The sequence below is a fragment of the Taeniopygia guttata genome, chromosome 3, assembly GCF_048771995.1.
Source record: "Taeniopygia guttata chromosome 3, bTaeGut7.mat, whole genome shotgun sequence".
Classification (NCBI taxonomy): Eukaryota; Metazoa; Chordata; class Aves; order Passeriformes; family Estrildidae; genus Taeniopygia; species Taeniopygia guttata.
The window spans coordinates 84,874,284-84,900,800 of NC_133027.1; positions in this window are offsets into that span (position 1 = coordinate 84,874,284).

The window sequence follows — 26,517 nt, forward strand, 5'->3', positions numbered from 1 at the left end:
GACACTGTATCCCCAGGGTGCAGCCCCTGTGAAGCCAGCCCAGCAGGCAAATCCTCAGGCTGGCTACTGTTGTGTTAGCTTCAGCGATGTGAGTGCTTCTCTGCATGGGGTCACAATGAAGCTCTAGGAGAGACATGCCAGCTCACAGATCCCATCTGCCCAAACCCCACTACCTCCTATTGCTAAAATTATAATCTGGCTGCTAGTGAAGAAGCCTTGTGAGTAAGCAAGTATTTGGTTATTTCCTTTGGGCTGTTCACTTCTTGCATGTAGCAACACCTCATGTGTATTATTGTCGTTGTTTTGGATGCACACTTTCCCTTTTTGGCAAGTTTTGCTGCGAACTCAAGAGGCAACCAGGAAAGCTGTTCTCAGGTTCTGCTTAAAATAATTCTTAGACCAGGACAAACTGATAGAGGGAAAATACATCAGAACATTGATTTTAAGAAAATAAGTCAATGTCAAATTCCAATACAAAAGGACAGATACTTTGATGTTGGTAAACCAGTTCTTGGTCCTTGGATGGAACTGCAGGAGCACACAACATTATTATTAATCTAAACACTGAGTTATCCAGAGGCATAAAACAATGAAGTACAAAGGGGGATGCCTCAAACATTTCTTGCAAAAGCACACCAGTGCATCACTTCTGAATGTGCTGGGAAGGCTGTTGACCTTCTCAGGCATGGGAAGGCTGATGCAGTTCACATGAGTGTTCCTTAGCTCAAGGGCTCTTTATCCAAAACGCTGAATTTACAAACTGCTTCCCAATTAACAGAATAGGACTTGTGTGAGACTTCTTAGTTGTATTGAGAAAACAAACAAAACCAAGAGGAAAGAAAAAGAAGAAAGAGACCTGTGACTTCTTTATCACTTTCTGCCTTAGGACTTGTGCTGTCGTCTTTAAAATTGTATTGTAAATGTCTGTGCACCTCTAGAGTGTCTTAACAGTCCTGTGCATCTGTTGAGACTCCAGCAAAACTGAACTAATGCTGGGAGACCTGTTCACCATAGTGTCCACCATGCTTTTCTGCTTGATGGCTCACCTATGAACACATCAGGAGCCTACACATAAATCCTCACTGAAAATCCAGAGAAATCCATGCACCAGTGTCACACTCGAGTTTCTGAATTGCCAGGGTCCCATTTGTTCTTCTGACACTTCACAGCCTCCTTGGAGCCTGTCCAGGAAGTTCCTGTCAGGGACGAGAGAACCTGTCACCAAAAAACACTTCCCAATTTATGTCAGAGGTACATGGATATTTTTTTCCCTGATTTCACTATAGTGTTCACAGTCCAATTTACAAGCTTTTCTGAGCTATTAGTAGCAGAGTCAATAAGCCAGGGAACATTACAGGAGCTGCCCCCTGCATCTGTGATTTATGTTTCTTGCTAAATATAAAGCTCCCAAAGCTCAGCACATCAATATTTTGGAATGGAACACATGGAAATATTTGATGGACTGGGGAGAACAGATCCCTGTGGCCAGTCACTCACACTTGCCCTTTTGCGAGCAATCTGTCTTTCCCTGCAACAGGCAGCGGGATTTGGACACAACAGCTGGAGTTTCAGTACCCCCACATGCTTTATTCATGAGGGAGCCTGGATTCAAGCCATCCAGACACTGACTATCCACAGATGCAACTGTAACATCAGCAATGCAAGAGCCTCTCTGAGCTCTGACAGGCTGTATGGAGCACATACCTGCTGCCCCTGACTTCATGTGCTGCACCATAGCCTCAATGGGTCCCCTGGGAAACATGTTTTCCTACAGGGACTCCAGATCATCTCCTGTCTGTGCACTGGGATGGTGCCTGCTTAGGTGAGAGACTAATGTTCCCAGTGAGGCTCTTTGGGCTGCATCTCTGTAAGATTAGTAAAAAGCCCAGGAATTCCCAGCCCTCTTATAATGATGCAAATTTGGGACATGAGGCAGTGAGACATATCCATTCATGGAAAGGAAGACTGGCCAGTCTTCATGAAGGCTGGGATGACTCCCTGGATGACAGAGGGCAAGCAGACCATCCAGTGTGAGCAGCCACCTTTTTGTGTGCTTCATCCTTATATCCCAGCTGCTGTAAATAATTTTAGCTCTGCTGCAGTCAAGGGATTTTTTCCAGCTGAGAATCTTCTTTTGGGTAGACCTATGCCAAGTCTGCATCATGCTGGACATGGATCTAACAAGCAATGTTTCAGATCTACCACATAGATATCCAATATTTTGGACAAATCTCTCAACAGAGCCAGTGCTCATTTTATCAGTCCAGGGTATGTTGTTTTTGTCAGAGAGGAATGTAGCAGAGGAAAGGCATGTGGCATTTTTAGAGTAGCAGGTCTATCTGTGTGGCAGATGTCCTCTGACATATCAGATGGTCTGGCTGAACCACCGTTTAGGAACCTCAGTCAAATAGAGTAGAGTGTATTGTGGAAAACACACAAAAGCTCTCAAAATTAGCAAAAAACCCATCAAAACTCTTACCTTTCAGAAAGGTTCCCTTTTTTGTGTATTTTAGCATCTAACATTTATTTTGGAGTGGGGCAGAGAGGTGGATTGGCTGCTTGCCTGCCTTCTGGGATAGAGAGCTTTGCATTAAAGGAAGGAGAAAAAGAACATCAAAACCAGACTGAGTGGAAAATAAAGTCACCTCTTTGCAGTGAAAGCTTATGGTTTTGTGCAAGTTCAGAATATAATAGTTATTTTCCAGCTATTGCTATTCTGAATTTGTCCTACTGAATAGCTTAGTGGAATGGCCATGACAAAGTAAGAATGCATATGCGTGTTCTCACAGAAAGAAGATTGAATTTTACCATGAAATGGGAAACAAAAGATGTGTTTAGCTGGTTCTGTTGTGTGCAAACCACCAGGTACTGGTTTCCTTGCATGAATCTCCACAATACTGTGTACGAATCACTGCTTCCTTACACACAGGTTCCAGCCAGCAATGCAAGCCTGTTGTTCTGGCTGATTGAATTCCTCCGATGCATTTAATTCTGCAGCATACCAGAATGCCTCTGAGATAAGGGCTGGTTCAGCAACCACCCTTGCAGGGGAAAGTCAGATTGCAGCTTGGAATGACAGCCCTGGGAAGGAGAGGGGGCTCGCCAGAGTGCTGGAGCATAATAGCCTCTTTCTGGTCATCCAGCCTGGTGTTCAGTGGCCAGACAACTGTCACCTCTTCTAGCAGGAACATGTGCACTATGTCTGCATAAGACATACTATAACTATGGGACACGTCCTGAAACTAAACATACTGACCTTCAAAAAGCACCCGTCACTAACAAAAAAAGGGCCAAAAGCCACAAGCACCAAGTACAATAAAGCAAGATTTGTGAAAGCTATGGGTCAGTCCACAGCAAGGGATTTGCTAAGTAAAACTCCAGTAGGGCTTAGTCTTTTTCTTGGAGAGTTGTACTAAATCTATGTCATGAGCCTTCACTGGAGGAGCTCTTAGCCACTTCCTGTTTGTTGAGTAGGAAGTACAAGGCCAGGGAATCAATTAGCAGAGCTCCAAACTTTGATATATAATGCCTGGCTTCCTCCTATCATGCCTACAGCATGCATTTTGGCTTAGGTGTTTGTTGCTCTACGGTTTCATGAATCCTCCAGTTCTATTTTCCCACACAGAAATCTGCCAGACAAAGCAGGTACAACTTCATCTCAAAAATATCAGACAGAAAATCATGCTACATGCAGTGTCAAACTGGTGTGTTTATACAACCATCTCTGTTTCTGGTCACTATGACTAGATAAAAAATGCCCTCTTCACGAGTTGGCTTTGCCTGCCAGGTCATGAGAAACAGCCAGCAGTTGCACTCTTACCTCTGTAAAAAGCAGTAGAAGTAGTAAAAAGTGCAGAAGAAGGAGACTCCCTTCTGACATCAAGAACTTCATAGCATGCAGGTGTGGCATAGAAAGGACACACAAAATTTTAAGGTCAGAACAAGATCATTCGATTTTAATGCATATATGCCACAGGCTACTGAGCAACCTTGAATTTGCATGCTCAGATTACAGAGGAGCTTTTAGACAACAGACGACCTTGATCAAAAAATTTTCCACAACCCTAACCTCAGCACATTGCCTCAGTTGCTAGTAGGCTGCTGTCTTTCTTCTAGTTTGACTCTCTCTTTGCCAAATATATCACTTTGTCTTCACAGGCTTTTCATGCTAGTGGATAATGATCACCTTTTTTTCCCCTAAAGACATCAATCTTTTTGTTTGTTTGTTTGTTTTTTGGGGTTTTTTGTTTGTTTGTTTGTTTGTTTTTGGGGTTTTTTTTTTGTTTTGCAGCTCACCAGAAGTGTCAGATCAATGTCTAAGTGTGAGATCCATCTAACCTAATAAGCTACCTAAAATTAAAACTCTGGTCTGACCCAGTTTTCTGGCCTGCCTCTAAGCTTTGGAGAAGTATAGGCTTTTTAAGATGGTAATTTGTCATGCCTAGAACAAATGTCACACCTCTCAAAGGATGGATGAGACTTCATTATTAATGGATTTATGTCTCCTTCCCAGCTATCAGTGAAAATGCTAAATAGCAGAAGGTCTAGGGCTGGAGGACTCTGGATGTCTGGAAGAATTCTCAGGTAATAGTGAGAAACAGCACCCCCTTTAGAATGACACTTAAAGCCCTACTGTTAATAATTTCAAAGATGCCTTGTATTACATATTTCCTTAATAAAAATACTGTGTGATACTAAGCCAAATGCGTCACACAAGATTAGGTGAATCACATCAACTCTTCCTTCCACTGACTGAGCCTATAAATCTCCTAAATCTGAGATTATAGCCTAAACTGACACATATTTCCTTCATGGCCCTGTGGGTCAACAGCAAGGGAAGCTACTCTTTTTAGGAAATTGTCTTCTGAGCACTGAATAGGCTATCTTTAGCTTTTGAACAAAGAGTGGTGGTGTTCAAAGTCTGTGTGCAAAGCATACCTCTGTACATTTTACATATACTAGATTTCCCTGAAAAGACCATCTGCGGTCTTGGGTCAATCACATGCTCTTGATTGGAGAAGATAGTACTTTTATGGAACTGGAATGACTTGGGTAGCTGGTCCTTAGGGACAAAGGTTTTTCAGACACAGGATCTTCTGAGAGGCCAAGAAAACCTCCTGAGACGTAGGTCTGAGTGAAGTCCAGTGGGTATCCCACCAGGCAAAATTCAGTCAGGGATATTGTCATATCCAATATACCATATCTTCAGTTTCTGCTTTTCTTGTCTTTTTTCTCCCATGATTGTTTGGTTGGTTGTTTGGGTTTTGTATATTTACATTTGCTGGGGCCTTGAATACACTATTGTGAAAACAGTTCAGAGTTGGGGGGTAGCTGAGTCCTGCAGTTCATCATCATCTCACAATTTCACATTTCTTATCCTTGCCTTAAGCCTGGGAATGATTATGCTGTTAGACTGGAGAATAACGTCAAGAGAAGCATCTGGCCTTGATTTGAAGATATCAAGAGATAGAGAATCCAGAATCAGCACTGGCTTCTTAGTAGCTAAGCACCCACACTGTAATCCAATTAATCTGGCTTCAGCTTTCAGTTCCTTGATCTTCCTTTCCTTATGGTTTACAGAGGCTTCATGTCTTTAAATCTGCTCTCACTCTGGCTTTAGATAGGCAAAACAAATGGAGCTCTATAAGAAAGATACTGGCAAACTGGCGAGAGTCCAGCAGAGGACCACTGAAATAGCTGGGACATACACAGTGTGTGAGAGGTTGAGAGGACTGGGAAGCTTGAAGAGAGGAAAGCTGAAGAGGAACTGCTTGCTGTTTTCCATTCTCTAATGGGTTCTAGAAACAGACTTCTCATGGAGCGTCACAATGGCAGAATGAGAAGCAATGCTACAAATTACAACAGAGGTGTTTTCTGTCATAAAGATTTCATGGTGGGAGGAGGAAAAGCACTGGAGATTACCAGAGACTTTCAAACCTGGGGCAGACAAGGCCTCAAGAAACCTTCAGCACGCTGCAGCATAGTTTTGTCCCTAAGTCATACTATATAGGAAAATTTTCTACATCCATGGAAACCTCTATGTGGTTCTCTTATCTCCCTCAAGATTTAAGCATCTCCTAAAAACTGCAAGCAAAATTAACTGCAGCATTCTGACATTTTTAAGCAGAGCCACAGAAAGATCACCTTCTGAGTCTTTTTATATCTCAGTGGATTGTATTAGCCATAAGAGAGCCCTTGATTGAGGACATTCAGTTGTCCTCTTCTCACCCTTAATTATTTTCAGAATCATCCCTTTCCAGAATGTCATCTCCAGGCTGTTATGAGTGGCTTATGTTCTCTAGATGAATATATTAGCATTTGCTTCACTAAACATGTGTTGTTTGAAGGGCCTAATTTATCAAGTAATACAGTCAGGCAGCGTGATTGCCATGATTTCCACACTATTTACCCATCTGCCAATCTTTGTGTCATCAACAAATGATTACCAGTGGCAATTTCAAGCTTCCGGCCCATTGATGAAAATGTTGACTACCACTCTCACCAGCGACACATCCTCCTTCATCAAGAACTCTCTGCTGACAGCTGCTTTAAATCTGTCAGTCACCTTGTCCTTCATGCCACTTCACCTGCCCTTTCCTGATGTTTGGTTGTGCTAATTTGTAATCCGACTATTACATGGTTACAAGGGAGACACTACATCAGGGACTATCATGTAATAGTTGACTTGTGACTTTACTGTGAACTCATCAGAAGAGCACTATTATATTTATTCAATGAGACATACTTTCCACAGTGACATGTTATAGGAATTAATTGCTTTTTTGTTGTCCTTTTATTCTTTATCAGCTGAGTCCCATGTCAGTTTTTCCATTTTGCTTGGACTGGGATTCAGGTAAGTGATCTGCAGTTACCTTGCTCATCCAGATTGCCCTGTTTGAGCTGGCATTGTGCTAATGCTCCTTCCATTTTCTGGACTCTCCCATTTCACAAGATGGTTTCAAAATTAAACCAAACAGACCTCAGCTAACAATTTTGTGATTCCTGAATGCTGGTTATTTGGTCTTCTGGTTTGCAAACACTTTGTTTTTAACAGACATTTAACTCCCAAAAGCATTTAATACCAAAGCAGGAATATTAATTTCATTAAATTAATTCATTAATTGATGATTCATTCAATTGATTAATTAATTGATTCATTAATTTATTAATTCATTAATTGCTTCTGATTCATGTTATCACTCCTGCTTTTGCTGTCTTCATCCAGTAATGAGCCTGAGTGGTTGCTGCAGTTGCCTTTGTTCAGAATATCCTTTTGAAAACATTCTGCTGTTGCCTTGGGTCCTACTGGCCATGTATCATCCTCCAGATACTCTTACCATTTTAAACTTTCAGTTTTAAAATACTGAAGTTTGAAAAAACTATTCTTTTCTCATCTGTTTATCAAAAATTCCTTTTTTTTCCCTTATTTCCTTATTTCCTATCCTCAACCTTACTACAAAGCTTTTGACTAATGCTGTGCTAGTTCTTTTTCTGTAGCCTTGCATATATTTGCCATCTAATACAATTTTCCCAGACATATTTACTTTTATTCACAATTTTTCCTGTCTGATTTATTCCTCACAATCTGGTAAATTTCTAGTTTTCTTTGAGTTTGAAAAAATAGCTCTTTTGAGGTCCTGGTGCACATATAACTGTTAAGGACAGACCTTATTTGCCCATATTGAATATAATCAGGTTGTACTAACTCCCTGGACAACTGTCAACTTGCAGCCCAGTAATTAATTCATTTTTGTCAGAACGAAGTCCAGAAAGTTTAGAACATGATGGTCCCTTGTGTTAGAAAACAATCTATAGTTTTCTCCAAATCAGGATGCTTTCTCAGTGGCTGTTTGAGGCTTACAGTGTACAGAAGTCCCCTGGAGCATTGTCTTTCTTTCCTTGCATTTCTCATGGAGACTGTGGATTAATTCCTATTCTATGGCCTGTTTTTATGGCGTGATTTTCACCGACTCTATCTTTCCTAAGCTGGTCATAACCAGTTATTTTAACATTCCAATCATGCAAATTGAAACCAGCAGATTTGAGTAATGCTGATTATATCACATTTCTTCTCACTAATGAGAATTTCCAATTCCTCTTGCCTCCTACCCAGACGACTGATGGCTACATAAAATCAAATGGAAAACCTCTTCTGTTCACACTCTTTGTCACACGATTCAATCATTTTGCAACATGCCAAGCTTGTTTGTAGTTCCTTAACCCACTATTCTTGCATTGTGTAATGCCTTGACTGCTGCTTGATTCAAGCTAGGGAGATTAATTCTCACTCCTCACCAGCAATACACTTGTCATCCTGTTTATACAGGGGATGTGACCTAGTGCCCCTCAAAACTCAGACTTCCAATGTCACCTCACTCAGTTAAACAGTAATTAGTTCATCTTTTTGCTCTGTCACTGATGGGGCTAAAGGGATTGTCGGTAGGTTACGTGAACCTTGCTCTTCTTTGGCTACTTTCCAAGAGTCCCTCAAATCTTCTGTTGTCTGTGCTTCTTCACATGATGTTAAATCAGGAATTTCCCCATTTATAGTCACCACTGTGACTTGCTGAAAGAATGCACAATCCAGTACCTATTGTTCTGTTATCCCTGTAATTTTCTCTAGGGATATGACTTCCCACCCCATTTTCTTCATGCCAATGTCCTCATCCATTTCGCAATTAGATTTCCTTGGTGAGTTCAAGAATCCTCTTCATTCTTTTCACAGTTACCACCAGCATGTCCCTGAACAAGTTCTTGGCTGTTATTTATTCTTCTGTTTGAAATTCTTTCTTCTAACCAGACTCAGTTCATGCAACCTGTCCTAAGTATCCCCACACTTCATGCTATTCACATGTAGATGAGTTTGGATTTACTTTTCATGAACTTAGCAAGTACAGTCAAATGACAACTACTTGCATGTAAGCAACCATTAAACTGGTCACTGATCAGTTTCTCTTCTATGACAATATCAAGTCATACGTGAAATGCATAAAGGCATAAAGGATGTAACTCTTTCTGAATCCAGAGACAGTCACTTGCAGTTTTGGATGGCAGATGGATAGCTGTATATTAAGGCTAGCACCCTATATAATTCTTATTGAAACACCCTGGAACATTTATTATTTACAAGGATTATTGGTTAATGTTGTGAGAACCACACATCTCAAAAGAAAGATTAGGTAAGTTCATTTTCGGGTAAGTGGCTCCATTTGCCTTTAAGGAGCTGTGATTTCCAGAGTGTAATAGAGCCAGACTGTGCTGGAAGCAGTTCAGTCTGGCCAGGCTGGAGTGTTTGTTTAAAATCAGAGTTGTTTCCTGAACCATTTGTTAAAAGCTGTATCATCGTGCTCTTTGCTGGGCTTCTGCCTTTCCTGAGAGCTGTAATGTGCATACCCAGTTTGACTTCATGGTGATTTCTTCTCTTTGCCCACCCAGCACCCAACATGGGACTCCATCCACAGGAGAAGGAGGTGAGAATCTGCTGGATCCCTTTGATCTCAGCCTGTGGGGCTTGTTTCTTGTCTCTGTTCATTTTATGATCCAGATTCAGATGTTCCCAGACTAAATAGGGAAAAATCCTTACCCTGAAACCCATCCTTGGAGTAGGTCCAACCTTGGAGTAAGCCATTAGATGTCTTGGGATGTCTGCTGCCTGTCTCCAGCAGAGAGTGAGATAGTTCAGAGCTTTCTTTGAAGTTTCAGCACAAGAGATCCGCTACTTGTCTTCCGTGGGGCAGCTTTGCTATCCATATTGGAGCAACCAATAATGGTCATGGTGCATGCACGTTGCATTTCTCCATCTTTTCCTTGCAGAATCTTATCCCTCTGCATGACAGGAGTGTGGTGAATCATGTTAAGGATGGGTCACTAAGACTGTTGGGGCAGAAGCTCAGCTTATATATTTAAATAACTCTGATCTGAAGGGCCTGTCCATATCGTCTGGGAATATCTTCCCTTGGGTAGTAGAAGCAAGATCAGAGCATGAGGGAAATTTCTGTGTTGCATTCTGGCTCTCCTATCCAGCATGTAATGTGACAGTTACAACTTCATGTCAAAAACGCCTTCCTGGAGATTTTCTTCCACTGTCCTGCTGAATCAGTGGCATTTGAAGATGTGATATGAAGATCTGATTTGGAAAAAACAGCCAGATTTGAAATTAAGTGTGTTTCAGCTGGGTATTTTCTAGTGATTCTGGAGGCCATGTAAACTGGGCTAACCTGAGGTGTGGAGTGAGACTATGGAAATGTAATTGCACTTTCAAGTTTGAATAGATCCTCAAAGGCCATTGTCTTCAAGCTGCAACATATGTGTACAGTGGCCCTAGGAGGACCTGGATCCTGGCTGTTGATAAATGGCATTATTTAATTTATTTCTTTTCTGCTGGTTGCAACATTGGCCAGGGAAACCTGCCCCGCCAGTTTTGCCATTACATTCATTTTTTTGGCTTCTAGCCACACTATAAAGTCAATAATAGTCAATGAAACAATAATGGGAGAGGAGGACCAGGATTAAAGACAGAGCCCATCTCTCACCAGTAGACATGTGACTCCAAAGCTAAGTGTAGGTTTATAATCATTATTAACAAAAGCAACCTGTGAAGGAAATGTGATCTTCCCTTTGTGCCATGTGCATGGTCAAATCTTGAATATGCTTCCTGGGAAAAAGAAACAACCTCCTGCACAACGGAGAAAGGCAAGGACTCTCTGATGAACCTGTGGTTTTCAATTGTCTGGTTTCTAGATGACTGCATTACCTTATGGAAAGTTTTTGTAGTTTCTAAGTCCTTTTGTGAAGATCAGAAATTTACACTGGATGAAGAAAAATAAATCAAAGTTGTTGCTATTATCCCCTTCCCAGCCTTACAGTTTGTTCTAGCAAGGATGTGATTTATGAGAAATTCCCTGGCTTTATGTGGAAAGTATCATATGGAAGAGTATATCCATTTCATTCAGCATAGCTTAAGATGATATAGCTGGGAGTTGACAGAGTTAAAATCCCAGGGTACATACTGCCAGAACTCAAGTGGCCTAAAAATACACACAGTGATTTCCTGATGTCCTCCACACTCACCAGAATAGTGCTAATGCACTGGTCATGGCACAAAATGCTGCGTATAGCAGACTGCTAGGAGAAAAAAAAAGCCACATTAGGTTTAAACTTTTCAATGTAAGATCTGCTTCAGTGCAGTTTGACCACTCTGAACATTCTGTGCCAGGAGGGGTTTTGCCACAGTCCTCAGAAACCACCCTTTCTCAGGTACCACTGCAACATTTGACCAAATGACTCATTCCTGTACAATTCAGTGTCTGGGGTGAGGCCTTTTTTTGCAACAAATCCTTTCTTCTCTCATCAAAACTCTTCAGGGCAAGGATAACTTTTGTTCTGCTGTGTTTGTACAGCACCACACACAATCTTACATGGTCCCATAGAGCTCACCCCTTCACAGTCCTCTGACGGGCTGCTGCTCCTAGTTACAGCTGACTGCAGAGATTGAGTTTCCTCAGATGCTCCTGACAGAGCTGCTAACTTCTTACAGATCTGAAGTCAGATATGGATGCTCTAAAATGGAGACACAGTGTCGCTGTTGAGGCAGGACGGGAATGAATAGACTCGACTCAGAAGGCTGTGAGAGTAAAACTCCGATTTATTCAAAATACCCTGCTCTTTTATACAGAGCTTCGTGAGGACCAACTCCATTGGTCCTGAAGTGAAAACAACCCACACCACTGGTGCAAAGTGCTTGATGCACAGTGATAGAACTTAACTATAAACAATGTGAAAAACAAGACAGATAAAGAATTATTGACATTCTTCTCCAGCTCTTTCCCAGGCTTCTGCCTGGCTAGAAACTCGTGTTTCTCTCTTTGACTGAATCTGAGACCCACAACACAGCACTAAAACGCCACCCCAATGCCAGGTAGCAGTCTTTGTTCCTAAGAGGGGTAAGTGTGTGTGACCACGCGGTTCTTTGGTGAGGCCTAAGTAGTTTTTGGCAGCTGATGCCAGCTCCCAGGAGATTTAACCTTACACCTTGCCCATGGATGAGGAAGTCTTGATGGAGAGCACATGGAGTATAACTCCTGTTTGCCACAAACTCCTGTTTGTACCATACTCTTCATGGGATTCTTATAATAGGCCAAATCTTTCAGAAGCAGGACATCAGGTGGAGAAAAATCAGATATAGGAGGACATTAACAAATTGAGAGGTGCCCTTTTTAAACAATGTCTTAGGCTATGCACTTTGGTAGGATGATATCTACCAGGTATGCAAAAGCCTCTTTCAAAGATAGGTCTTCCTGAGAGAAACACAGAGTAATTGTGAAGGTTACCAGCACAAACATGAGGAAATATATATAAAGTTGGGATTGGAGGTGGTGTATGGGTAGGAGAAAGACAGAAGATATCAGATGAACAGCTTGCCAGGCTTTTGGTGACATTCTCAGTTTAGTGGAAATGAGAAGGAAAAGCCTTCTACTTTTCCTCTTAGCATGCTATCCTCATGGCCTATATTTGTCATCTAGGACTTGAACAGCAGAGAAAAAATTTGCATTGCAGTAAAAATAAACTGTCTTTTTTGTTATTGACTATTTTTATCAAATGTTGAAAATGAAGCAGTGCAAAAAAAAAAAAAAAAAGAAAATCATACCCATTCTTTTGCCAATTTCAATACAGATAGAGATGGGCTGAACTATTTTTAACAGAAAATAAATACCCCTCGTTGAGGTCTTCCTCTGAATTTCATACCAGGACCCTTTGTGTTCCCTGGCGTGAGTGTTTGATCCAAAAATACACAAAGATCTGCCAAACCACTAACTACAACTGAGACAAAGTTGAGTAAAAATGGAGCAAAAAAAAGTTGTGTGTGTGGCTTTTCTTGAGAGGTTAGATAATTTCTATGTTTTTGAAATATGTAAATATATAAATGTATGCAAGTATATTTATAAGTGACTTGTTGCTTATCAGGGAAAACTGTGGAGGTAAATTGAAAAACAGAAAACACCATTAAAACAGGCACAGAAGAGAGATTAAAGAATAGAGAATGGGTCAGCGAAGTTAAACTCAGCTGTTCCATTTTCAAACTGAGAAAAATTATTGTTTTGTGATTCTTGGTGGAATTATCATATAAAACCCCATGACACAATATGCAAGCAAACCACAATTTTTTGAGAAATACTAAAAGGAGCTGACAGTTCTGGTGCTGATATAAATGGCAAGGCTTAAGATGGGAAGGACTGGTAATTTGCAAGAGTGCACCCATCTGGCAAAAATCCAACTGCAGAAACAAGGCTTTCAAGCACAAACGGGGCTGCAGGCTGGGAAAAGAGGTTGCTCCCCACCTGGGAACTGGTACTCCTAATGCTGGAAGTAGGAAGGTATTGCTCAGTAGATAATTTTGTTCTGATCCCCATCTGGAAAAAAAGGTAGACCAAGGAGTAACACAGCCCTGTGGAATTATGAGTGCTATATACCAGCAGTACATTTAACTGCTGAGAGGGATCCCAAAAGGACAATCACAAAACTTTCTTAGATAATGGGCTATGTGCAGAAAAGGGGTGTTACCTTAATTGATAGCAAAGCTTCCTTGTGAAAGATATAGCTATGTGGATTTACACCACCTAAGCCCAGCATTCAGGACAAAGTACACTTGAAAGTGCATACCTGTCTTTTCTTTGTGCACATATATTTGACTTTAAATTATCTGGAATTAAATAAGTGAAGCCAGTATTTCTTCTTTGTGACACACCAGAAGGTCCTGAAAAGAACGAAAGGGGTGACCATCTTCCAGAAAACACTTCCAGAGTATGGTACTTTTCTTTCATTCATTTACCTAAATGTGACCTTTTTACTTACATTGAGAGTTTTGTATTATGTTTCATCTCAATGACCCAAATACTGCTATGTGTCACAATTTGGACCTGACAATCCAGGTATTATATCTTCCCAGACGGCTGTGATTGTGTCTTGTCCTCATTCAGCTGACAAAAAGATAAAGGAAGGATCTTTCACGCAAAAGTAACATGAAGGATGCTTTACTATTTATAGAGAGGAGAGCTTTTAAGCACAAAAAATTTGTGATAGGTACGTAACTTACATAGTCTTTCACTGGAATTGGGGGGCCTGTCTTCTGTTTGCATTTTAAAATGTCTCCTGACTCAAACATAGTCAGCTAAAGCATTTCAAACCGAGAGAAAAAAAATCAAGAGAGGGAGGCAGGCTTATTTGCTGGTACAGTAGGAACACCAGCTTTATCAGGATGAAACAAGCCAGAGATTAAATTTAGTTCCTCAAAAGGATGGTGAATATCAAACATTACTGCAAGGTTTGGATAAGCCTTATTCGTTTGGATTTGTATCCATTCCACAGGCAAGAATAATTTTCTCTCCACAAACAGAAATGTTTCCAAACTCAGTCCCTCTTTACCAAACCAAAGTGTTAGACCTAGAGACAGCAAATATTCCCCAGACTCTGTGTGTTTCCTCCACACAGCTTCCCTATCAGCCCCAAAATCTGAGCTCTCCCAAGCTTCCTGTTTCCACAGTTGCATTCTCACTTTCATGGTATTTTCTGAAGCATACCCCACCAGAGTTGGTGTAGATTCTACTTGGGAAAATATTATTTTCCTGTACTGCTGCTGAATCCTCAGCAAAGCTCCGCACAGACACCTGCATGAGGAACTCCTCTAAGAGTTCTACCATGGTCAGTCAGTCCTAATAATACTTATGAAGGCCAGACACCCAGTCTTCAAAGCCTAGAAATTGTTCAATATTCCAGGAGAAAGTGATTTCAAATTGCTTCACACCTCCCTTGTCCAAGAGTAGGAAAAAAACATAGCAGAGGGAGAAGTAAAAATGTTCCTTGTCTGTCCCATGCTCCTCCTTGCAAAATAGCTTAATCCTGAAAGCAAATTTCACTGCTATGTTGCCATTGTGTAGTAAGCAATATTTTTCTGACAACACCTTAAAAAAAATCAAAACAAAAATCTTCAATGAAAATTGGCTTTTAATCTGATGAAGAAATATTTGAATAAAATGTCTCTTTTACTAAGTACTGTTTGGGGCTCCTTTTGCTTTTCAAATTCTGCCTTTTCAGATCAAGGGACCTGATGAGACCTTTCATTGGTGGGTGGAAGGCACATGGATGATCTCACAAATGGTGAGATTTGCCAAACTCTGGCACCATTGCCTAAGAATAGGTACTTTATGATTGGGCCCTTGCTAGCAGGTGATGGCTGGAATGGTAGATCCCTGGGGCTATTTTCCAAGGGTCAGATCCCTCTGACCTAGACAAACTACCTGGTGGACAAACACCATCTAAGCTGGTCCCCCAAATCCTGCATGGAAGATAAGATGCATTCTAGTGATGACTCCTCCTGATCCAACTCCTGTCAGTGGATGATGAAGACCCAAGAGAACACCTGGAAATACCTAGGATAGTGAGAGGCATGGGAGTGCTGCCAGATCAATCCCAGTCAGTAGGGATGTGGGGTGCTCTTGGATAAGACCTGCTCAAAGGAGATGACTCCAGGTTTTTGTTTCCACCTCTGGCTGCTGAGGCTGCTGTGTCAGGGCTTAGGTGTTTGCCTCTCTCTCCTCTCCACAGTCCCTGCTCTCCTGTCTGGCTCATCCTCCCCTTGTTTACCCACTTGTGAGATATATTGTCTCAAGGGCAGACGGCTCACTTCCCAGAGCAGGCAGCCTGAGAAGCACAGCTGCCAGGGTTATGAGTTAGTACAGTCATGTGCCAATCCTCTTTTAGGGTAGATGCACATGAATGTAGGGCTTGTAATGAACAACAAAACACAGGGGTGAGCAAAGACATGGCAGGCATGCCCTGGTGAGCAAGGACCTGGGGGCAAAGAGCCCTGGGGAGAAGTAATGGACAGCCCTGTCCCCTTGTCCTCTCCCCTGTGCCACCCTATTCCAGCCCACCATTACCCCCACCTCCCCCTTTGGTCAGGCTGCTAAAGCGGGAGGACAGGGAGGTGAAGGAAATGTGGCACCTCACCACCTGAGAAGACCCCAAGTGTGCATCCAGGAAAGATGCAGAGAGGAATTCTGCTCTCCCTCCTGCTTTCACCCTACCTACCCTACCTCCTGACCCTCCCAGCCACTGAGGGGTTGCCTGAGTGCTAGCTGGAGTCTCATTTCTGGTTCATTTCAAACAGTGCAGACAGGATGCTCACTTGCCCTTCTGCTTCTGTATGTCCCCAGGACAGGGAGTAGCTAGATGGGCTCTTTGATCATCCACACTGCAGTTGGGTGTATGCAGGTCTGTTGAGGGTGGAGACATGCACAATTAAGTACAGAGAAATCAATGAATTTCATTCTGGCCCAAAGCAGAAGAGTGAAGAGAGGTCCTGGGAGCCAGGGATGGAGATAATACTGTGTAATTTAGGGCACAACTAAAGCTTTCAGACATCATCTCTGAGTTTTTATGCATTGGGTTCACACTGTTTGGCCCATCACTGGAATGAGGGCTTTCCAGAGTCAGCTTGTGCCCTGTGCCATAGCTGATCTGTCCTCTGGTGAATGTTGTGTGGAAAGGTCTGGTCACATAGGTGACGATTTCGAGAGGGTCTGTGGAGAACAGAAAATGACATTGTTTTGTCTTGGCCTGCCAGGGAGCCGCTCTGCTGCACAGGTACTGTATATAACATACAGGATGTTAATTCAATTTTCATGTACATTTTGGAGGGGCTGAATGTGGCCTTTGTCTAATGCTTTGGCTCACAAGGGCTTTTTCATAAGAAATTCTATTTAAATGAAATAGAAAACTTTCTGATAGTTACCAAACACCAGGAGACAATGGCAGGCTATATCTGTTCATCATCATCAGCCATTCATTTATCCTAGGAAGGAATTTCTTGGTGATAATCCTGAGTGAAGGCTTGCTTGTTTGCATGACTGGATGGGATCCAGCATTGATAGCACCTTGCTGAACCCTTTGGAGTGTCAAGCTGAAATTACAGGAGAGATGTAATAAAGCTTGGGAAGCACTAACAAAAAACCCCATTCTCAGCTGCACCATAAGCATCTTTCCATCCTGGCACAGGAGGATTATGAGGAATAAGAACAGGTGGGCAAAACACAGACATGCCTCCAGCAAGAGGTACTGTAAAGACTAAACCACGTAAATTTAAAAAGGAAAAACTGGAACATGTTAAGAGGGATAATGGGAAGAAATAAGCTGCTGGAAAGTGCTTGTGGTAAGAGTGGGGTGCAGGAGGGTAGCACCACAGCAAATCAAGAACCTGAAAGCCCACCCAGTGCTGCTGAGCCCCGCAGCTCGATCTCACCTGCCTTGCACAGGTATGTGCATCATCTCCCCTTAAATATACCCTACGGTCTTCCCAGGCACTGTGTGCTGCCGCCTCACACCTTTAGCATCAGAAACCAATCCCCAGTCCCTAACTTGGCTCTTCCTTTCCTCTGCTTAAGCTCATTAATTACTATACCGCCCCTGGAGATGTGATAATTAGCTCATTAGGGGATACTTTTGCCTGCATAGAAAGCAACAGTTGCAGCCATCGTCAGGAGAGAGGAGAGTGTCTGCGTGCAGCCATCTCAGTGCCAGATGGAGTCCAGGTTTCAGGTGAAATTCTGCCTAAAAGAATTGACTGAGAAAGGAAGGATTTTTTTTTTTTTTTTTTTTTAATGATGTTGGATATGTTCCAGGACCTTGCAGAAAAAAGTCAAGGTAGATCCCAAAGGAATTAATGCATCAGTTAGCTCCAACTAAAGCTTCTAGGGAAGTGATAAGAAGGCATAGTAAATATTTTACCAGGGGCTAGGTCAAAATTTCTGAACCACTCTGAGGCAAATTAGTGGCTGAGCTCCTATCAAGAGCACCTAGCAGAGCACAGCTCCGAGGACAACCATAGCCTCGTTTAACCCCAAGGAGGTGTCAGTGCTTCTGTGGCAAGTTTCCATCCTGCGTCTGGCAAGCAGCTGGGCACAGTCCAAGACTGCTTGTGTTTTCCTTCACCAGTACCACAATGAATAGCATTCCCCTCTCCCACACTCGCCAAGGTTTCCACAAGAACTCACATTCTCCATTTGCATTTCATGTGATTTCAAAAATGTGGGCATTTTGTCACCTCTAGATGGGAGATGAGACCTCCGAGTCTGTGTGTGGGGAGCCAGCTGGAGAGCAAGGGGGCTGAAGATATGAAAATGCCTTTACCTGCTGCTTTCCAGCAACAGTGGGGGATGCAGTGAAGGAGACAAACTGTGGAAACAAGATGAGTATGTCATGTATAAAGGCCATGGGGTCAATAGGCAATTAATGAAAACCAGAACTACTATTTGTCTAAGTGATTGCAACAGGTTGGGTTCCAAAGAACCCAGTCTTCCCTAGAGGAAGCTGGACCTTGTTGGTCTGCCAGAATGCCTCCAAATGAGGCAGCAAACTGGTAGCTAAACTGATTCAAATGATTTATTAAGGGATTGTCAAACCTTACTGGCAGAAAAGCTGTCAGAGAAAAAAAAGGGAGTAAAGGAGTTAGACAAATGACTTACTCTTACATTAGTCCTGAGGCTATGGGCATGTCTATGAGGTGTTTTGCAGCCAGATACTGCTATACTGTCTGAACTCTGAACTGATCAGACACCACAGGATAGCACTGACCCTAAAGTAACCCATGCTTGGGTTTTTCAAGGTGATAACCCCGTTAAAGCAAATTCCACTCAACTCTGCACACAGAGAGGTCTTGAGCATGCTTGCTCAGTGCCTGGGCAGAGTGCAAAGTCATGGATGGATGTAGCCTGAGAGAGAAGCTTAATAAATAGGTGCAGGCAAGGTCCTAGAAGGCTTTATTCTGAACCAGAACACAGGGAAAAGGAACTCCAAAAAAGTGCAAACAAAACAAAAAAAAGTAATGTAGAGAAGAAAAACACCAGCACACAGTTATTTGTGGCAGTAAGTCCCAGGCATCACCCCTTGCTTAGCAGGCTGAATTTCTCATGTAAGTGTAATTAATGTGAATGGGTAAAGATAACAGTAACAATGGCTAAAACAAAAAAAGTAGAAAAGTTGTTGAAAAGTTCACAGAAATTTGCTACAGCACCTTAGACTCCCTGCATTACAGGTGAAAAGGCAGATATCTCTGCCTTTTCACCTGATGCCTACAGTTAAGGTTTCTGTATGGTTCTGTGGGGCAGGAAGGACACCAGTACCTGGGGGACTTTGTCAATATTTGGAGAAATATGGAGTTCAATACTGTGTATTGCTCTTTGCACTCAGTTTGTGTCCTGGCATGATCAGGTTCCCCACCCTGCTGGACCCTGGTAGGCAGCTGCCCACAGTGATGCAAACTCTGCTGCTGGCTCTGCCTGGCATGGATGCTGGCACACAGGCTGCAGGGCAAATGGCCACTTGGAAGGGCTCCCTCTGGACTGGCTTTGGAACGACAGAGCCTGGGGCCACCATCAGGGTGGGCAAGAGACAAAAAGAGCCACTGCTAACATTCTACCTGTCTTAAGGTTTAAATTTAATTCTTGGGTCAACCAGAGCTGCCAGCATGGCACCTTCTGCCAGCATAAAGTGGCCTTTAAAGTGGGAAGGGAAATGAGTATGTAACACAAACAAATAAAAATTGGTTGACCAAGAATTCAGGGAGGGCAGTATAACTGCACACAAAACTGAGTTTTGCCTCAACCACCAATTTACCTTGTCTTGAGGGCACTGGAATATGTTAAGAGGCATCCAGTGGCCACAGACGTCTGCCGCTCACAGCCAGGGCCCGGCGAGCGGCGCCAGCACTTGCTCCTCCTTGAGCCCTTCCCAGCTGGCAGAGGTGGTGCCCTTCAGTTCTGCATCCCAGGCCAAAATGTGGCTCTGACAGCCCCTGGGCTTGCCTTTCCCCCTCTTTGCTGAGCACCTCCTAGGTATTCCTGGTGAAGGGTCTGAGACTCCCAGAGGAAATCCTACTGGGGCTCAGGAAGATGCAAGCAGTTGGGAATCTACATCCAGCAAGGAGCAGTGGCCACTGAGCATGGCCCTTGCAAAGCACGGCAGGAAAGCCAGAGAAGAGTAAATATATTTAATTCCCCCACCTGGAGGGGATGTTTTATAGTGGCTTCACTGCAGGCTAAACAGTCATGAGACCATAAGGAAAAAATGCTCTCTTTTTGCATTGGCAAGTCCCAGACAGAGGACTCTGCCGTTCTTAGCTGTCTGGAAACATGCTTCTCTCTTTAACAATGTTAAATACAGATGCATTTAGAGGGTAAAATTACAGAACTGAGCTTCAGTTTTTGGTTGTGGGGTTTCTGATATTGTTTCCAGGGTTTTTTTCATTTCCTTTATTTGTACACCATTGCATCATTTTCCCTCATGCTGTCCTCTGCCAGAGCAGCCCTGAGGAGCAGATTGACCTGTGTGAAGCTCCTTGGACCATGTTGTACATCCAGCTTGATGCAGCATTGCTAAACAAAAGAGGAGGCCCAAGGGAGCCATGAACCCTGCAGCAGGGCTGGTGGTGTCCTCCAAACCCAGCTTCTGCAGGAAGCTCAGTGCCCATGATGTTCCCTCCTCTGCCTACAGGGACATCTCTGCGGTTCTGGGAGCTAATTTTAAGTGCTGTGTCAGTGGCTGTTGAGTTGACTACAAAGAAAGACTCAGAGGTGTTCAGTAGATTTGTCAGAGGTCTGGCATTTTCAGCCCCTATTTTCAACTGGTTCAGGCTGGAGCCTCTTAAAGGCCCAGCTGTCCCCAAAATCAGTGAGGAAAATGTGGCTAAACCTTCATGGCCAAATCGGAGCAGCTATAGGTTGTTGCAGCCTCCACCTTCAATGGTTAGCTTTTTAACCCAGGCTATCTTATCTCATGCTTTAGGCTTAGGAGAGGCTGGGTTCAACTCTTGGCGCCTCAGCCAGGAAGCTGGCTGCCTTCTATGCTCTCCAATGCCTATTTACAACATACATATGCAGCGTGGCCATTGATTTATACTCCAGGCAGGCTCCACCCCAAAGAAGCAGATTTAGCAGCAGTGTCTCTTCAAAGCAAAACCAAGCTCCACTTTACTTTGCCCTCAGCGAAGCCTCATCCTATCTGGATGCTCAAACACAGGTAGTGGTGGTGGAATTTTTGGCAAAGGCCCCCAGCAGGATTAAACAGCCAAGTAGGAGTAGAAATTTCCTGTCTCTTATATCAGTGTCTTGGTTCTCCACAAAGTGCTGAAACTCTCCAGGCTTTGTAAGGGAGTCTAATGGTGCTCCTGGACAGATTTAGATTCCCAACTTTACACCCTTCTTTGAGAAAGTTGGTCTTCATATGTCAGGACTAAAGTATTTTTGCATGGTGACACACTGTCATCCCTTCTATTCTGGCACATTACCACCTATTCAAACACACCAGCCATGCTAAAACAGCTAAATCAAAGAAGTTGTCTTTTCTTCCTCCTTTCTCTATGCTCTACATGTGGACTGTTTCTGTCCTGAATCACCTGGTCTCCTCTCAAATGAGGCTCACACACCTAAAGGGAAAAATATCTTGTTTGTTGCATGAAGGGGGAAGTCAGTGCTGAGTCTGGGCAAGTTTTGGCTAGCTGATCTCTGCCCCACAGCTGCAGCTCAGCATCCCACTCTGCTGAGCTCTTCTCCCAGCACCCCCAGCCTTATGGCTTCACTCCACAGGCCAAAGGCTGGCTAGAGGCAGCCTCACACCTGCTTTTCTTCAGCAGATCCTCCTTTTCTTGAGCACATGAATCATTCTGTGACATTTTCAAGGATTTGCCTGTTGCTCGGGATCAAAGGCTCAGCACCTTCCTTGCTTGTGAACTTGTGCCAGTATTTTCATAAAAAAAATAATTGTGTGCCTTGTTCAACAGACCTGGCTAATGGCAGGTTCTGAGAAGCACCTAAGTACCTGGTAGTGGAGATGTAATAAAACCTGCTACACTTAGGCCCTTTCAGGCACTTCCAATTATAAAAAATCTATTTTTGTTTCTTTATAGCCGTCCTTTTTGAAACTGTTCTTAACAAAGAGCCTCAACCCTTGAGCTATATATTTTTCTTACATTAAAAGGCCCTCATATTGTCTTGCTTATTTTGAGCTGAGCATTTGGAAAAATAACCAAACAGGTTTGCTGGTGAGTGAGCTATTTTTCATGTTTGTGCAAATAATGAATGGTGTGATTTATAAAAATGAAAGTCCACAGAGGATGCAAAATTTCCCTTTCCAAAAAAAAGGGTTCTAAGTATGTTTTTCAGGTATTTTTGAGAGGAGGCTGCAGGGCTTGTGGTCCTGCTCACAGACAGAAAGGGCACTCTAAGGTAGGGAAAAATTCTCAGGGAGAAAAATCACTGGAAAAATCTAGGGGAAAAATCACTGGAGACTTCCTATGCCTTGCCTGGCTTCATGCTCACTTCAAGGCAATGCAAAAAGCAATTACCAGTGGGGAACAATTTTCTCCTCACTTGATAGTTTGGGAGTATGATCTATGAAAAAACAGAAAGAAAGAAAGAACAACCCCTTCTGAATTCAGTAGGAGAATGGATGCAGAAAGTCTGGAACATTTTAGCTGCCTTCTAAATAAAAAATATAGAGGAATTTCACTCTCTTTGGTTTTTTCCTTTCTTTCCAATCTAACAAGTGAGAGTGGAAAATACAAACTCAAAGACAAGCTCTGCACTGAGAGTCACCGAGCCAATTCTGTAACAAGAGTGCAATTCAGGCATAAACGTCAAATGTAAATTTATATTTCTTTTAAATTGGTCACGTCCTCTCCTACTACGTTATAATTTAGTGGGAACGATGCTGTATTTGGGATGGACATGAAAGAGCAAGAAGTGCAGCCTGATGCGCAGGCTGGGGTGCAGTTCATGGGGTCCAAGGCCTCACCCCCTGCCTCGCCCTTCTCACAGGAGACCTGAATAGCAGCGCTGCTGGGGAGCTGCTCAGGGGGCTCCGAGCCCAGGCAGTGCACAGAGCCACATGCACCAAAGTGGCTTTCTGCATGGCTTGGTGTGCAGCTCTGCCCCTGGGCAGGCGGTGTCAGGAGGGTGGCTGAGTCAGCGGGGCAGTGAGGATGGCTCTGGGCAGCAAGGAGCGAAGGGCACTGTGTTTCTGCCTGCTCCGTGCAGCACGGGGCTGTGAGCGGCCTGCCAGCTTGGGGCCATGGACAGGGCAGCCCGCCTGCTTTCCCATCATGTCCATGCTCATTTGCCCTGCCCCAGGAGCTTCTGGAGTCTGTACAGAGAGAGTCAGCTCCAGACTGTCTCTGCCAGTACATGCACACTTGAATCACTTATGTGTCTTGGTATAGAAAGAAGCATAAATTGACATAAGGGACAAGGGTCATGGCCTGGTGACCAACCTTGGCAAGGTGCTGTCGCTCGTACAGATGGAAGGCTGTGCTGAAACAGGACACTTATGGGGCCAGAAACATAGAGAACAGTGTACCTTGGTGTGCAGAGGGTTTTTAGAGGTAGCACCAAACGTGGTTGATTTAACCAAGAGCTGATGATTGATTCAGCACAGATGGGTGGAGAGGCCTCTGGCAGAGCTTTATCCCATCACTTTTCATTCCTTGGCTGATGACCTTTCAACAGCACACTTAGGAGTCAGGGATAGATTAGTACAGGTGGCTCTTTCCATTCTTTTCGTGGTATGGGGCTGTTTGTTGGTTCCCCAGAGACAACCAAACCAGGAGAGATGTCAAGCAAACGCAAGACCAATGCCAAAAGTAGTATTATCCATGCGGGGTTCTAGATGCTTTGTGTCAGCCCAGGGTAAGGAAGAGCAGCATCAGTACACAGACTTTGAGGTGGCTTCATACCATGTGTGGATAAGGTAGATGTGGGCTCCTGGTTTGTTGCTGTTTCTCCAAGTCCTTCTTTGTCCTGTGAAACCTCTCCCCAGGACTGCTATGAGGCTGTGTGCAAGACATCCTGCTGAAACCCATGTCAGATCTAGCAAACCTGCAGAAGGCTAAATGACTTGCTCCGGCACTGCAGGCTTTGGGTATCTCTTGGGAACTGGGAACTTTTGTGGTTTTGTGGTGGGTTTTGGACATAATTGAGGGAGGAGACATGGAGAGAACGACAGCTTTTACCAGATCAGATGTTATGGTTGGAGAAAAACAAGTGAACTTTTGTCCATATATGTCCTCCTGAGGGGTGCCCAAATGCTTCCCTGCTTTTTCTGCCCGTATCTGTAGGTCCAATGAAAGATAGTACTGGCCCCTCCAAAACTTTCTGTGGGAGCCTAAAGGCAGTTTGAAAAACCAAACCAAAGCAACGATGTGTAATTGTCTGTAATCAGAGACAATGTTCTCTTAGCTCAGTTTTTCAGTCAAGCAGGATAAACGATGACACGTTGCCCACAGCTGAAATCAACTTTTGGCAACAGAATGTGGCAAAGCAAAGAGCACCTTATAGTGTCTATGACTGGTACTGCTAAAGCTGCTCATGCACGGTCTTGCTTGACCGAGTACAGGGCAGCGCATTGTAAAGTGCTGCTTCCAAGAGCATGCAGTGGAGAGCACCTCCAGGAAACAGCTCTAGGTTTGTATTTGACCAGCAGCGATGCACCTTCTGCTGTTCCTAGGCAGACTACGGGGTATCTCAGCCAGAGGAAGAGAGGAGGAAGGAGACCAGAAACAGGAGACACAGGAGGAATCCAGACAGAGAGAGAGACCGGCTCAGTTGAGCTAAGATCTTCTTGGCTTGGCAGATGCCTGACCTGGCAGGGAGGGTTAGCATGCGCAGAATGAGGAGGATGGCTGCAAGCACTCACACTGTCTGGCCAGCAGCAGGGAGGTGACCTTGACAGAGTGCTCCAAGTGCCAGGGTAGCCGGAGGCAGGAGGGCAGTTGGAACCATGTCAAAGAGCATGGATCACTCCAGAGGGAGAAGGAAGCATGAGCCATAGCAACTGAACTTGTTTATAACTTGTGCTTCTCGGTATGTGAGTGACAGGAGGGCAGGAGATGTCTGAGGCAAGAAGCTCCTCCCTGCACACAAGAGTATCTGGTTTAGCAAATTAGCCTGCTCGTTGCCTAAAATACTCTCATATGTATGTGCTTTACTATCATCTCTAGTCATTATAAATACACTCAAAGGTATATAGATATGTAGATATGTAGATACATAGATATAGATAGAGACATAGATATATAGATAAGCCTGTCAACGTGCACTGTGCTATGGGCTGCATCCAGTCACGTTTTTGCCTTACTCTTTGGTGCTCCCAGTGCACTGCAGCCAGTCTTCAGTGCATGGGTACCTGCATCTACTTTCCTTGGGGTTAACATGTGGAAAGCCTAGGAGCTGCAGACTCTAATTTCCATCCAACAGACTGTGATGAAAAGCTGGAGGGGAGTAAAATCCAGGCTGCATTGCAGAAGCAATTCTATTTCAGCTTTATGTTGCAAAGGTGGTTTAAAACACTATGACTTCTTGGAAAAAAATGTGCTCAAACATAAACTATACCTTAAAACAAGAACTAAGGGCTTCTAGAAGGAAAAATATTCTCTAATTTCTGTTTTTGTGTAGCTGGATGTGCCACTTGTTCTAAACACCCAGACTCTTTTATGTGAACTCATCAGTAAAATCCACTTCCTTCATCCCTAGGATAATATGGCAATACATGGGAACATCTCTCCAGAACCCTCCATAATCTGGAGCAGCATTATTCAATCTGTAAGCCAGACAGCATCCAGACCAAGCAACACGCCAAAAATCAAAAATGGAGGGAAATTTAAACAAAAACAAACAAAAACAAAAAAAAAAGAAACAAACAAAAAGCATAGCTTTTCACCCAAATTTTCATCAGCTGAATGTAAACATTGTGGCTACACAGAAAGAAATATTTGGTGCTGTTCAAAGAGGGTAGGTTGATCGGGGTTAAAGATACCCTTACAGCTATCAATAAATCTTCAACTCACACAACTAAGAGCTGCTTCATGAGACCAGCAAAAACCATGGCTCCCATTTCTGCTCAGGGTTCAGCAATACCTTTATGAAATGCCTTATTCAAAATCTACTGAAGCCTTGACAAATGTCTCCTACCTACCAGCTTGGACAAATATTGGCTGTGGATCCATCCTGAAGGACTGAATCTGAGACATTTTCCTTGGTCTACCTGTGGCAAGTCTGTCCAAGCTTTTAGTAATAAAATGCCTTTTAAGTGTCTGATTGAGAAGAGCTATGGCAAAACTGCCTCATGCTCCAAAAGAATTCTCAATTCTATTATTCATATGCTTTAAAATATTTTACCTGTTAATTTTCCTGCTCCTTTTTGTGGGGATTGTTTTGATTTGTTTTTTGAGTGCTTGACAGTGCTGCTACAGACTGTTCCCTCCACAGTGGAAATGAAGAGATGTCCCAGCCCTGCGCCTTGAGAGCCAATAATTGAGCTGTGAAGTAGGCTGAAGTAGGCTGGAGTAGGCTGGATTGAGAGACATCAGTAATGCCAACAAGCACCAGCCAGGAGGCTGTTGTGGGACAGCATCTGTTACCGCTTCAAGGAGCTAGAGGTTGGAAAAGACAGAGCTCTGTGAGCATTGTCTTATTA